The sequence below is a fragment of the Oreochromis aureus genome, linkage group 5 (assembly GCF_013358895.1).
Source record: "Oreochromis aureus strain Israel breed Guangdong linkage group 5, ZZ_aureus, whole genome shotgun sequence".
Classification (NCBI taxonomy): Eukaryota; Metazoa; Chordata; class Actinopteri; order Cichliformes; family Cichlidae; genus Oreochromis; species Oreochromis aureus.
The window spans coordinates 7446692-7460942 of record NC_052946.1 but is presented as its reverse complement, the minus strand read 5'-3'; positions in this window follow the sequence as shown (position 1 = coordinate 7460942).

The following is a 14251-nucleotide window of genomic DNA, read 5'->3' as shown; positions in this document are numbered from 1 at the left end:
CATTGTTTATGTTGTAGTGTGTTATCATTGTTATATGGCAAAATATGTAAATGAGTGTCCGAGAACAACATGTTTATTGATTTATTTGAGTTTTGCTCTTTCATCATTTTGAAGGGAACGTCATGGACAGTTTAAAGTATTTACAATTGGTTTACCATTTTCATTTATAAATTTGGTAAGCAGTCACAAGGTAGTAGGTTTTAGTATACATTCTCAAACAGTTTCCAGACCTTTACAGACTGTTGTTAAAGAAAATTAGACTGCTGTTACATGAGAGAATACACAGTGTTACCCTCTCTAGAGGTTTTTGAGACTGCCATCAAATTCCAAATAGTCTTTAAAAAAAATTATTTAAACACTTGACATACTTTGCATTGTGAATAAAATATGAGTTTATGAGATTTACAAATTATTGCATTGTTTTTATTTACATTTTACAGTGTGCAGTGTCTTTGTACTTTTCATCAGTTCAATAAATCCAACTATCAGCTTTTTAATAAAATTTGTGGTCAATGTTAAATTAAAATTCAATTAGTTAAATTTTAGTTTAGAAATTTAGGGAAACCCAGGCAAAAGAAAAATAGCAGTATATCACGTTATAACGTGAAAAGTTTATTGTTCTAACAATATACTTCACGTTTGAACAACATAATATCACGATAATTATGTATATTGTAATAACGTGATATTATGTTGTTCAAACGTGAAAAGTATATTGTTAGAACAATAAACTTTTCACGTTATAACGTGATATACTTCTATTTTTCTTTTGCCTGGGTGGCAGCTCTACGCTTCCGTAGAAGTTCCATACAACTGTCATTATCAATTAAATATCTTATATACAGAAACAGAGCAGCAGGGCAGAGAAGACTATCAGGAAATGTGCATCTTCTGGGTTGGGTCAGCTACATGTATCCACAACTCTTCAAAAGCTGTACCAAAAGAACAATTTTCTATGTGTGTGCAATTAACCTGATATTTAATCTTTTCATTTTTCAAAAACGATTTGTAAAAAAAATAAATAAAAATAAATAAACAATCATGTTCTTGCTAAATGTGAAGACTTTGTGCACTGTTGCACTCTTGAGTTGAAATAGAATTTTTTTTCTATGTTTCTGTTGACTTTGACTTTACAGTGACTGATTGTTTAAAGTTGACTGTTGATTTTGTTTTTGTTGACAAAATGATGATTTGTTCACTGCAGGAACCATGACTGAGTCATAGAAGTCTATAGACTACACAGTCTTCAGTGCGTCTTATTTTCGTTACTCTACTCTTTAAAAAAAAAATCAGAATAAAATACATAAAATATAAAAATTAATAAAATAACAAACAAACAAAGCAAAGCTGCAGATAACAACAAAATGAAATAGTAACGTTAAGAGAGAAACATTTTCCCAAATGTGCGCTTGACATGTTTTTTTTTTTAACTTTCTGCTTTGTTAATGAAAATGTATTGATAACATGTTATATTCATAAGACCAACCTTTTTAATACATAATCACTGGTGATAACTGCCATTTCAAATCCAAAACTGAAGTATCTTATATGTAATAGTGTTACCTCCGTGTTAATGACTTTGGTCATGGCAGTGAACTGAAAAATGTCAAATTCTGCTATGCACTTCAACCTCCTCTCCTCCTTATGTTCAGATGTATTTGGCGTTTAAAGTGATTCAAGCGTTGATCTGAAGTATTATAAGGAGAGAACAGCTCAGCAGACTTCAGAGGGAGTGAGCAGCACAAACTCCAGATTTAACCAACATTGACATGGGTTTGCATGAACCGGACAGAAGGCTGAAACCAAAGCATGGATTCAGAGGAAGATTCCATTAAGACGCTGCCCATTTTCAGCTAATACCAAGCAGGCGATGACTCTGGTGTTGCCTTCAGAGGCTGTAGGATCTATTGCTTTCAAATGTGGCCTGATATTTAAGATATTAAAGGGCAAAGAAAAAACACTAAAAGGCACATGCCTTTCTTACCAAATTGCACAAACTGGGACTGCAATAGAGGACAGATTTAAATGTAGTTTTTTAATATATGAATTTGAATCAATATAGCGCTTTCCTAGTTTTATTTACCTCTAAAATTCACTTACTACCTGTTAACGTTGCTGATTTTGCGAGCAACACCTGAAGGCGCCATGATGCTGCGCGCGTAATGGATTTCCCCAGCGCTGCTGCTTTTCGGGGACCAGGAGCTGCAGCTGCAGCACTCCGACCACATTTAATCCGCACCACCACTTGATGCCGGTGACCTTGGCTGACGGAGATCGCCCCTTTCAGTCTCGCGTCGCCGTCTTCTTTTCACCATGGCATCATCGGATGGGCTGGAGGAGGACTGTGTGTTGCAGCGGGGAAGATCTCAGAGTGACCCGAGCAGCATCACCGAGGTCCGCCTGGGTGAAGCGCACAGAGCAGGTAAGAGGAGGTGGGGCGGTAATCCGACTGCTTGTTGGACATCTGTCATCTGTCTCATTTACTGCTGCTTCACTGGGTAGGCGTGACATCACGGAGTCCGGGCTCGCCCGCATCCAGTCACGCAGACTGCACCCGTGGTGGTCCCACTTCATTCGTGTGCAGGAAACGTAGACTGTGTTGTAAACGTGCGTCATTTACTACCCAGTGCTCGCTCTGGCTGTGAGAAGTAGGCCTTCTGTGTGGCTGCCTTTAAAATATCAAACACACCGTAATGAATCAGGCTATGATGGGTTTTCCCTACTAGTGTCATGCAGGTTATATGTAGAGTCCCCCCTTTTTAAGCATTGCACTGATTTTATCCCAATAATGGCATCCAGACTTGTAACATCAGCTCCTCATTGCCTCATTGCTCCTTCACATCATCAAGCTGTGACATCTTTGAATAAACACGATGTCATGATGTAGAACTGGGTGTTCTCTCTCTCTCCTCCCCCTCTCTATTCTCGCTCTCTTATTTCTGCATTTGTGAACGAGGTGTGTGCTTGCAGCATGGGGACACACACGTTGCTATCACACATGGACTGCAGTGTGTTGAGCCGAAGCTGATGAGAGTGCTGGTTGTGTATTTGGCTGTTTCCATGGTGATCTAAATGGCAGAAGGCAGTTTTTGGCTCTCCAACTGTGAGACGACATGGTGTTTGTCTGTCTGCTACACACTGGTGATGTACAGCAGCCAGCAATTCAAAGCGAAATGCCACTTAGGCCGTGAGTTGTGCTTATTCGTGAGGTGGGATTCACAGTTCCACCGGGAGTCTGTGGGAAGGCGTTCACTGTTGCTGTGTAGATGTGAAGCAGGAGTCATAAAAATGTTCTGCTTGCAAAGGTACTGAACGACAGACTCATGTGAAAGTGTGTTGGATGATTATTTGCAGGCTGGAAGCACAATGCTGTTTGTTTGGCAGCTGTACATTCAACTGGTTTCAGGTAAGCGGCAACCTCCAGGTCTGAAAACTGAAGCCAACACGGAAGTGCCAAACACCACACTTCCTCTAATGGCCACTAGAGGCTAACTTCTGGACTGAGTCAATCCTCAGATAGATGGTAAAATGTCCAACTTTACATGTTTACAGCCTCACACATAAAAGCTTTTGGCCATTATGGGTAATTTCCCCTTTGTAACAGCTGTGTGGAGGGTGATTTTTAATAATAATAATAAAAAAAGAGTCATCTAACTCAATACTGTTAATGCTTAGAGTGAAGGGTGTGGCTATTTTGATTGCTTGCTAACATAGGCAGCTATAGCCGATTACTGAAATGAACCTCTTGGCCATGTTTATGGTGGTGCCTTGCCCCTAACCCCTCCACCACTCCACAGTTATTATGCAAAGAGGTTTAAACCATTTTTTTCTGCACCAGGCCATGAACATGGCTGTTAATGCTGTGAAGTTGGGCATTTCAATAAGGGAGCCCTTGGGGTTTGACTTGCTTTTGGAGTCAGCATCAAGTTGCCATTAGTGGAAATGCTGTCTTTGTATGTTCTGCATTGGCTTCATTCCAGAGGCTGTTGCTCAGTGGCTCCAAAAATCCAGAAATATTGCATGGCATCAGTCAAAATGGCAATGCTGGGACTTGGAAATACAAATTCCAAAAGCAATGCGTGCCTGCATACACCCATCTTTTATATATGGTCCATGGTTTCACAGCCAAAGTGATGAGTGCAGACATTGATGCTGCTGTATCTCTATAAATAAGAGGCTCAGTTACTGAATCACAAGTGTGGGGGTTGCAGTATAATGCACATGACAGGATTCATTCATCTTGTGGCATGCATGCCACACTTTCATTTTCACCAGTGTGTGATGTTACAGTCTGTTTGAACATTGGAGTCCTTCGGCTGGCTGTCTTTAGAGAAAGAGAGGCACAGCAATGCTGCAGAAGAGGATGTTCAAGTTCTCTCGCTGGCGGTGAATACCGTTATGTTCATGCCTTCGGTTTCTACTGCTTGTCACGTTGTTGTGGTTGTTATAGTTATGTAACAGCGTTGGTGGATATGTAAAACCTTAAAGGCATCACTGGCAGGGTTGTCCTGTCATATGCCACTTATTACCATTTTTATCTAAATGTCAAATACGCTCAGATCTCATTTCATCTCATCTCTGAAGCACTGTGGCAGATTTCTCCCCAAAAGCTGGAGGTTTCCGGTGCAGCATCAGACAGACAGAGCTCGGGCAATGCAGCAAGTGCAAACCTGCCTGTCCTCTCCCACTTCTCCATCCCCTCAGATCGGTGCTAACTCTTTCCGAGCCCCCTACTGCGGCTTTGATCCTTCTACTTGAAGAATCCTATCCATTAGAGGGGAGGAAAAGGGGAGTGACAGATCTCTGATGGTGGTATTATCACAGCACCCAGCTGGGCAATGTCAAATTGAATCAGCTGCACAATCGACTGGACTTAATACAAATGACTTCTTACAATGTAAACATTTCCTCTGTATTACAAGGTTGTAACCAGAAATGGAAAATCACGTGCCATTTGTCCTGAGTCCTCACTCAGTGCTTTTAGCATCTGTGAAGCACTGAAGACTGATTTAACACAAATACTTGTTACCCTGAAATTTAAAGGTTGTCAGACAGGTCTTTGCTTTACCAGCTAGTCAGCAGGCTGAGAACAGAACAGCATGCCATGTATTAAAATCTCTCCCCATGGACTTCTCTAAGCGGTGATAAGCAGCCGCCTTGATCAGTTCATACAGGTTAGACCATTATCTCTGCCAGAGATGGTGCAGAACAATATGTGCAGCCAAAACATTGTAGCCCAAAGGTGGATTCAAATTCAAATTTTGGCATTTACACTACCAGTCAAAAGTTTGGACATGCCTTCTCATTTAATGTTTTTCTTTATTTCATATTGTAGATTTTCACTGAAGGCATCAAAACTATGAATGAACAAATATGGAATTATGTAGTAAAACAGCCACCCTTAGCTTTGATTCCTGCTTTGCAGACTCTTGGCATTTTCTCGATGAACTTCATGAGGTCGTCATCTGAAATGGTTTTCCAACAGGCTTGAAGGAGTTCACAGAGATGCTGAGCACTTGTTGGTCCTTTTGCTTTCACTCTTCGGTCCCTCTCATCCAACCATCTCAATTGGGTTTAGGTCAGGTGATTGTGAAGGCCAGGCCATCTGGTGCAACACTCCATCACTCTCCTTCTTGGTAAAATAGCCCTTACACAGCCTGGAGGTGTGTTTGGGGTCATTGTCCTGTTGAAAAATAAATGATGGTCCAACTAAACGCAAACCAGATGGGATGGCATGTTGTTGCAGGATGCTGTGGTAGCCATGCTGTTTCAGTGTGCCTAGTTTAAGAATAAATCCCCAACAGTGTCACCAGCAAAGCACCCCCACACATCACACCTCCTCCTCCATGCATGTGGAGACCATCCGTTCACCTTTTCTGCATCACACAAAGACACGGCAGGTGGAACCAAAGATCTCAAATTTGGACTCATCAGACCATAGCACAGATTTCCACCGGTCTAATGTCCTTTTCTTGTGTTTCTTGACCCAAACAAATTTCTTCTGCTTGTGGTTTTCCTTAGTTGTGGTTTCTTAGCAGCTGTTTAACCATAAAGGCCTGATTCACAGTCTCCTCTGAACACATGATGTAGAGATGTGTCTGCTACTGGAACTCAGTGTGGTATTTATCTGGGCTCTAATCTGAGATGCGGTTAACTTGCGATTCCTGAGGCTGGTGTGTGGCGGGGTGTGGTTTGTGGCTCGGCTGCAGGGGAGGTGTGGAGCAGTGGGGTCACAGTGTGGTGTCAGGGGAGGCTGACTCGCACACCTGACCTCCATCATCGAATCATGACTCCTCTTTAAAGGATGTTGCCGGACAGGTGAGGAGAGCGGTGTGGCAGCTGGAAAGCTGCTCAGACAGAAAGTGTCTAAACATATACTCAAGAAAACGCATAGCAACGTGCAACGCTGTGTGTGTGGGTTCTCATTCGTGCCTCATGATGACTCGGAAGAATTTATCCTCAGCAGCAGAGCTGACTCTTGGTCTTCCTTTCCTGGGGCGGTCCTCATGTGAGCCAGTTTCATCATAGCGTTTGGTGGTTTTTGCGACTGCACTTGGGGACACATTCAAAGTTTTAGCAATTCTCAGTTTCCCTTTAGCTCTACATTTTCATTTTACAGTTTATAATGCTTTTAACTAATCTTGCTAACCGACTAGCTCACGAAATGTTGTATATTTCAAAAGGTAGTCAGTAAAATAAAATAAAATAATGCAGAGTTAACATACAATAGGCTATGGAAATACAAAACTAAAATAGTTTAGTTTAGTGAGACAAAACTTGTAATTTGTATAGATAAGAAAAGGTTTGCTAGCTGCCTAGCTTAAAGCAGGTAGCATTGTTCAAAATGCAGGCTGAAAAACAATAAATAATAAAATAATACAGAGTGTTTTCATATAGTTTTCCAATGCTGTGATAAATTGTCAGCAGTGCTTTACAGTTTATGCCAGATGGATAATTACAACCTGTAGTCTAACAGCTGAAGCTTTTTGCTCAACAGGGTTTATTTTTGTAATATTATGAAGCAAGCTGCAAGCAAGTACACACACATAATGTCAACATTGATAATGATAATATATATGCTACAGTATTATCATTAAATTTTAGAATAGAACATATCTTATTAACTGTATTAAGACAGAAAATTCTTTAAGTTAAATGATGTATTCACGTATGCCAAATGTACTGTTGCTTGTGCACTAAAGATGTGAAGCTTCCTGACACTGTAACATTGCCCTGTCCCTCCCTGCTGTTGCCTTTAGCCTGCAGGAGCCTCTTCCCTTGCTCCCCTCATCTCCCTATTTGAGTCACTGCTGTTGTACTAATCTGACATGCTGCTCTGACATCAAAGGCTTTCTCCCTGGACTCCTCTGCCGTCCTCGTACACTGCACCCCACCACCATCACACCGCCGCAACCCTCAGTTACTGATGGGCCTCAGTTTAGTCCTCGCATTCAGTCAGAGGCGATGGCGGCAGCCTGATGAGAAGATTAGGATTCCTTTTATTTGAATTCCTCATGTTTTATTAATCAGGAAGCCTTTACGTAAGCTGGTTTGTCTCATTCCATATTCACTGCTGTGATTGAGAGGACAGAATAGCAAGCCTGGCACCTGGCAGCTCACTCCTACATGCATGTTGAGCTCAGCGAGGAACGAGTGCTAAATGTCTCCACATGAGTCACTGCACAGCAGCTGCAGTTGGAGATGAGACAGAATAAAAGGTGTGCATAGCTGGAAATAGAAAACAATAAAGCAATGTCACTTCCACTGTCCTCATGTGTCTATGTGGAAATGTCAGCTGTAACAGCATTTGGCAAGAGCCTTGTCATAAAGTTTTTGTGTTTCTGAAATCCACGTTGTGAACCTGGAAGATGTTTTCTTGTCTTCACTGCATACTTAAATTTCCCCTCTCACAGTCTGTGTGAATTAACCATGGGTATGCGGCTTAGATTTTAACATGAGATACAGAGAAGCATGCAGCTGCAGACTGTTTACCCTAGGTCTATCAGCTAGTTAAAGGATACTTAGATTCTCAGTATCTTACCTTATGTTATTTCACTATAATGATTCTAATATGATATATGAATGAAACTTTGTCACACACACAGCGATTATTAACATCTAGTTGTTTTTAAAAAAGGATTTATTATAAATCACAATTCACGTGTAATGTTCAGTGGATATTAGGCTTAGTGGTCACCAAAATTTGTATCCCCAACTCACCACAAAATATGGAAGGAAAAATATGAAAAAGTGCTGCAGGCTAGCAGATTAATAGATGGACATAGCTACCACCTAATAACACGTTTGTAAAGTGCTGATGTATTGACTATTATCATGTTGGGTTTTTTCTCTCTTTTGCTTTAAACTAGTACTGATTGCATTGGGTTTAGAGGTTGGTGTGCTAAGTTAAGAGTTAATGCTGGTAAGCTTAGCTGGAAAGATGCACTGAGCAGAAATCAGTACCTTCCTTCCATCTAATTAGTAATAATCATAGGTTACAAATAAAATGCTGGTAACACCACAAACATGATTGAAAGGTCCAGTTCAGTGAATTAGTGGACGCAAACAGACAGCTGGTGGCTTAGCTGGCAATGCAGTATATTTTTATGGCGTAAACCTCATTTTCAGAGCGTCTAATATCTGCTATTATTTTTTTATAGTGCTGAATTTTGACTGCTTCTTGATTTTGATTGTTTTGTGAGAAGATACGGTGACATTTGGTGTTTCAAACGTTGCACTAGAAAAGAAATTGGCTGTAGAGACTAAAACGTGCTTATTTCTGTTCTAGCTGTGGACATTTTAACACGAGTCTGTGGGGACTGACTCTCTCATATAATAACCCTCAAGTGGCTTCACAAGGAACTGCAGTTTTTGGTATTAATAGGATCTTTTCCATTAGTACCTACCCAGGTTAGCTCAGTTCAACTCAACATTAGTTTTATGGCTTTCCAGCAGGTGGTAGTACCTGGTACCAGTACCTTTTTAGTGCCTACTTGGCTGGGGTTTCAGCCGATCTGAGGCAATCCAAAATTGTGACATCAACAGACTGCATTGGCTAGTCAGTTGCATCATTCGATGAGTCATGAGTGTCTCCTTCACGAAAATCTAAACCACCATTTTTGAAATCCAGCAACGAGGGAAATCCATCCATCCATTCATCTTCTTCCACTTATCCAGGGTCGGGTAGCGACCCCTCCCAGATGGCCGAACTTCTCACCCTTCTCACCCAGAGGAGAGGCTGATGGCCTCTCACCCTTCGGAGGAAGCCCATTTCCGCCGCTTGTATCTGCGATCTCTTCTTTCGGTCACTATACAGCTCGTGACCATAGGTGAGGGTAGGGACGTAGATCGACCGGTAAATTGAGAGCTTTGCTTTTAAACTCAGCTCTCTCTTCACCACAACAGACCGGTACAGCGTCCGCATCACTGCAGCCGCAGCACCAATCCGTCTGTCGATCTCTCACTCCCTTCTCCTGTCACTCGTGAACACCGAGATTCTTAAACTCTTCCACTTGGTGCAAGAACTCATCCCTGACCTGGAGTGGACACTCCACCCTACACAAAAAAACACACTGCGTCCCCCAATTCTGACAAAAAGCCTTACGCCAAGCAGCAGGTATACCATCACTTTGACGTCCTCTATTATTGTGGCGTTTGTGTTGCAAATGACATCACCGGACTTTCGGCCACACGCTATAACAATCCCATGCACATTAGGTGGTACTCGATTGTAATGGAAAACATGTGAAATCCAGTTGAGGCGAGTCGAGCTGTGTCAAGTAGGTAGTAGTGGAAAAAGGCTTTAAGTGTTACCTTAATTTTTCAGCCTGAAAGGTTCTACTTTAGGACAGACTACACGGATGCTACTGACTCCTTAAGGCAGTCCTATTACACAATCTATAATCATTTGTTGCATCGTTTTATCAGAAGAAAGTTCCTTTGGTTCATTTGCATGCTAACAGGCAAAAATACTTCCAGGGTTTTATTTGCTTCTTTTAAAATCTAAACTCACTATATAATTAACCAAGGGGTTCCCTAACATGTGCTTAAAAATGCATTTCCACCACTTAAATGTGACATCTGGAGTAGATATGAGATTTGAGAAATTTTGAAAGACTTGTTAATGGGTTCAAGAGCAGTTTAAAGGTGAAACAGCCACAAGAGGGCTCTACTCAGCAGATGGCTTAATGTTGCATAAGTGCAGTGAGCAGTCACTGTCACGGCAAGTCCAGCACTGCAGTCACCAGGTCTCTCTCAAAAAAGAGGGACAGCACATGGTTTGTTCAAGGTCGTGCTGCATACAGTGAGAGCGGACAGACTCCTGCCTAGGATTAATCAGCATTACTCTCCATGTTTTAAGATGAGTCTGAATTGGTATTGAAGTGAGGGACACTTCAACTCAATATTCACTTCATGTCAAAGACTGCAGGGATGAGCGCAGTGCAGGCAGTATTAGAATAAGTTTTGAAATCTTTTGAAATTCAATTAGAGGTGGTTACAACTGCACACGGGAAATGAAACTTTGCTCATCTTCACACCCCTCTATTTCCAGAGCTGATGCAATTTCTCTCAAGCTCTTTTTTGTGATCTCATGTCTGTTTCAAAAGAGGAACATCTTGAAAGCAGTGATGAAGGATTTAACATGGACAGCTTGGCTATGATTAATGCGGAGCATTCCAGAAGTGATGTGACTGTAATGCAGGACTATAAATGAAATGTGGCTTTGCTGAGACAGTAATGGGTTGTTCAGAGTGAATGTTACCCTTGAGTCTTTGGTGCAGCATTGATTCTTTTTTTATTGGTTGGCCAAGGCTCAGTAGTACAGTGGCTAATTCAAAAGCACTTCGCTTTTTTTTTCTCCCTTTTTTTTTTGTGCCAACTCATCTCTCATACCCTTGTGCACTATGCAGAGACATCCCCGGGTTCCACTGACTACAGGGCCCTGGGGAGCAACACAGCAAGCAGGGAAAAACATGACGTCACCGTTGGCCAATGCCATGAGAGGACATAAACACTGTTATGCAGAATGCTGTAGCTAGGTCATTAGAAAAACTGAAGTCACCAGTCCAAAATAATATAAAGGAAGTGATCAATTTGGTTGAACTTAAAATCAGAAAACGGTAATCCTCTATATAAAGGGAAGTTCTAAAATATATATATATATATATATATATATATATATATATATATATATATATATATATATATATATATATATATATATATATATAGAAATTCCTATATATATATATATATAGATATATATATAAACATCAAGGTCTTGCTGAGCATGTACTTTGAAGAATCAGACCCAACTGATTTAGAAATCAGTTGGGTCTGATTTGGGTCTGATTTAGAAAAATCAGTTGGGTCTGAAGGCTGCAAGTTGAAATTTTAAAAAAGAGGTGTATGGTATCCTGGGTAATTCAAGTCATCTTAGCATAACACAGCGGTGTTAAACTGTTGGGGGCTATAAAATTTGTACATTGCGTAATGGGTGATGTAGGCACTTGGGTTTGTCAACGTAAACAAATAAGACAAGGTCTCTGGTTCTGGTTTTGAGCAACAACCTTGCGGCCTGAATATTAAAGCCAATGGGAGAAGCACCAAAATCTGCAGTTCCTTGGGTCGCGACTTGAGTCAGTCTTCACAGACTCACATAAATAAACATGTTTAGAGTCTGTACAAGGAGCAGTTTTGGGCACTATAACTATTTACCATTATATATATTTTCATTTATAGCTCACATGTTTAGCTTTTGTTTAGGCTCAAGCTTAAGGTTCAAGGTAGCCAGCAGCTGTCGCCTCAGTTTTATCCCCCAGACCTGGCCCTCTGCTGTTAAGTGAGTGGACCAGTTCCTTCTGTAATGTACTGTATATATTGCTGATAGATAACACCGCATTGCATTCATTTGTTTACCCAAACACTGATTTTTTTTGTAATATTAGTTACAAAATATCAAAATTAGGCATTACAAAACATAAAATAAGCAATATGAGTAAATAAAAGAAGTGTTACTGGAGCCTCTCAAACACCACCAGTTCTCATGGTTTGAAATGATTGGAAAAAAATAGAGAAATCGAAATATTGTACTTATAATATTATAAGTTCAGGCACTTGGGTAGGTTTAGAAAAAAATACATCAATGCATATTGCTAATGTCTTCAAAATAAAATCCTCTGATTACTTTTTCAAACCTATCTAAAGTGCCTGGACTTGGATTTCTTGTGCGATTTTTTGGAGCATAATGTTTTACACAATATGCAATGTGGACTTAAACAGTAAAAGGTAAACCGCTTAAATTCTCAGAAATGTGAATTATGCTCTCTGTACTATCATCACGTACAAAGTACTTAGGGCCTATTTGATTATGAATGGCAAGGAAGGACTGCAGAGCTGGTGATAATTCTAGGTTTTGTCCTCACAATTTGCTATTTTTAAACTTCAGGGCAGAAACATAATTTCCTAATCAGAGTGGTTAAGGTTAAAAAGCTTTAGCAAACACAGTGGAGTGGTAAGGCTTCTGACTTTGAAACTGAAACCCGAGAAACTTCCCGAGCAATTTGACCATCTCGGCGAATGAAGAGGGAACTGTCTGACATAAGGATGTAATTAACATCAAAGCAATAACATGTGATGATGTGCTAATTCTTTTTCAAGGCAGGTTTTTCCTCTCTCATAGAAAAGATGAATATAAATAGGCTGATAGTCTTTGTCTCTTTGTCTCCGAGTACACACTTGATTGAACGGCAGCACAAACACGACTGGTATGGATGTACCATCCCCTCCCCGCTGCACGCACACACACGCTACTGTCTCCCCTCCCCCCAGCTACAAAACAAAATCTCTACAAAAACAAGGATGTCTCACGTACACTGGGACTTTAACATGCTTCTCTGGTGCGTTTGAGTCCTCGACAGTATCTGCAAAATTAAAAACAGAGTGGCGGTGAAGCCGTGCCCAGAGAGATGAATGGCTTGTGGCTTGTATTTATTGCTCTGCATGCTGCCCACAGTAAGCTTAATGTTTTCACACCAAAAAGAGCTTCGCTTTTGTGCCTTACTGTGATCTCTCTGCCTCTGATCTGCACTGCAATGGAGCAACCCTGGCTTTACTGCGTGTTTGTAGTAATAGTTTATGCATCTCGTGTCTTAATGTGAGCTTTAAGAGAGATACCGTTTGCTATATGTGTAACGGAGACAGCGATGTACCCTGCGACTGGGCCAGACATGCTGGGGGAAGCTATTTGAGTTAAGCTGTCAGCCATTTACACATAATGTATCTTTTATGAATGTTTCATGTGCTGACCTAATTCCTTTCAGAACCGAGTAAAAGCAATATGTTGCACATGAGAAGACACCAGAGCATCCAGCTGATCCTTTTGACATCCTCGGCCCACGACGAGGGGATAGGAAGGGTCGGCCAAATGGAAACAGAGCTGCGATGTGAAAGTCGAGAATAGAGGCTGTAGACCGCCCCGGCAGAGTTATTTTCAGCCATTTGTTTCTACAAAATCTACACTGCATCCCACAGAGATGGGGAATAAAACAGACACACAAGCAGATACTGTACTTTGCTCTCCGCCGTACGTGTAATTAAACCGCGTGCTTAAGCCTAGAGTTAAGAGACTGATCACTCTGACAGACTTGAATGTTTCAGCAGTGTTAAACAAGGACGAGGATCAGGAAGAGGAGGGGAGGAGGAGGGGAGGAGGAGGAGGTGCTGCAGCTGCAAAAATCAGTGAGTGTGGGTGCTGTTGCTGAACTCCATCTAGAATTAAGTAAAATCAAACTGCTGTTCCAATGTGACGAGAGCTAACCCAAAGAAATTCATGCAGGGAAAAAGTGTGGCTGCTCAGAGTCGGCTCAAAACACAGATGTGTCACGTTATCTGATTACAGTGACAAACCTGTTTGATTTCATGAGCTTGCCAGACTACTGCGAGAGCAATTAGTCGCATCACTGATGGACACGATACTGGAGGCTGTCTTCACAAGTAAATGAGCAAATTCAGTTTGTGTTAACGTTCATCTAACTGGAAGCAGACATCACATTTATGATCCTTGTAGTAAGAAATGTGAAGGCCTTGTAGGGAGGATGTCATGTTTGATGGAAGGGTCAACAAAGCATGTGAGCTTCGTTTTGGTTTCACCAAACCAAAAGCAGGAGGCACTGAGGACCACTGCAAAACCTTCAGCTGTACGACTGAGGAAGCTTCAGACGGTAGTCCGTTAGATGTTCAGGTTTGTTTA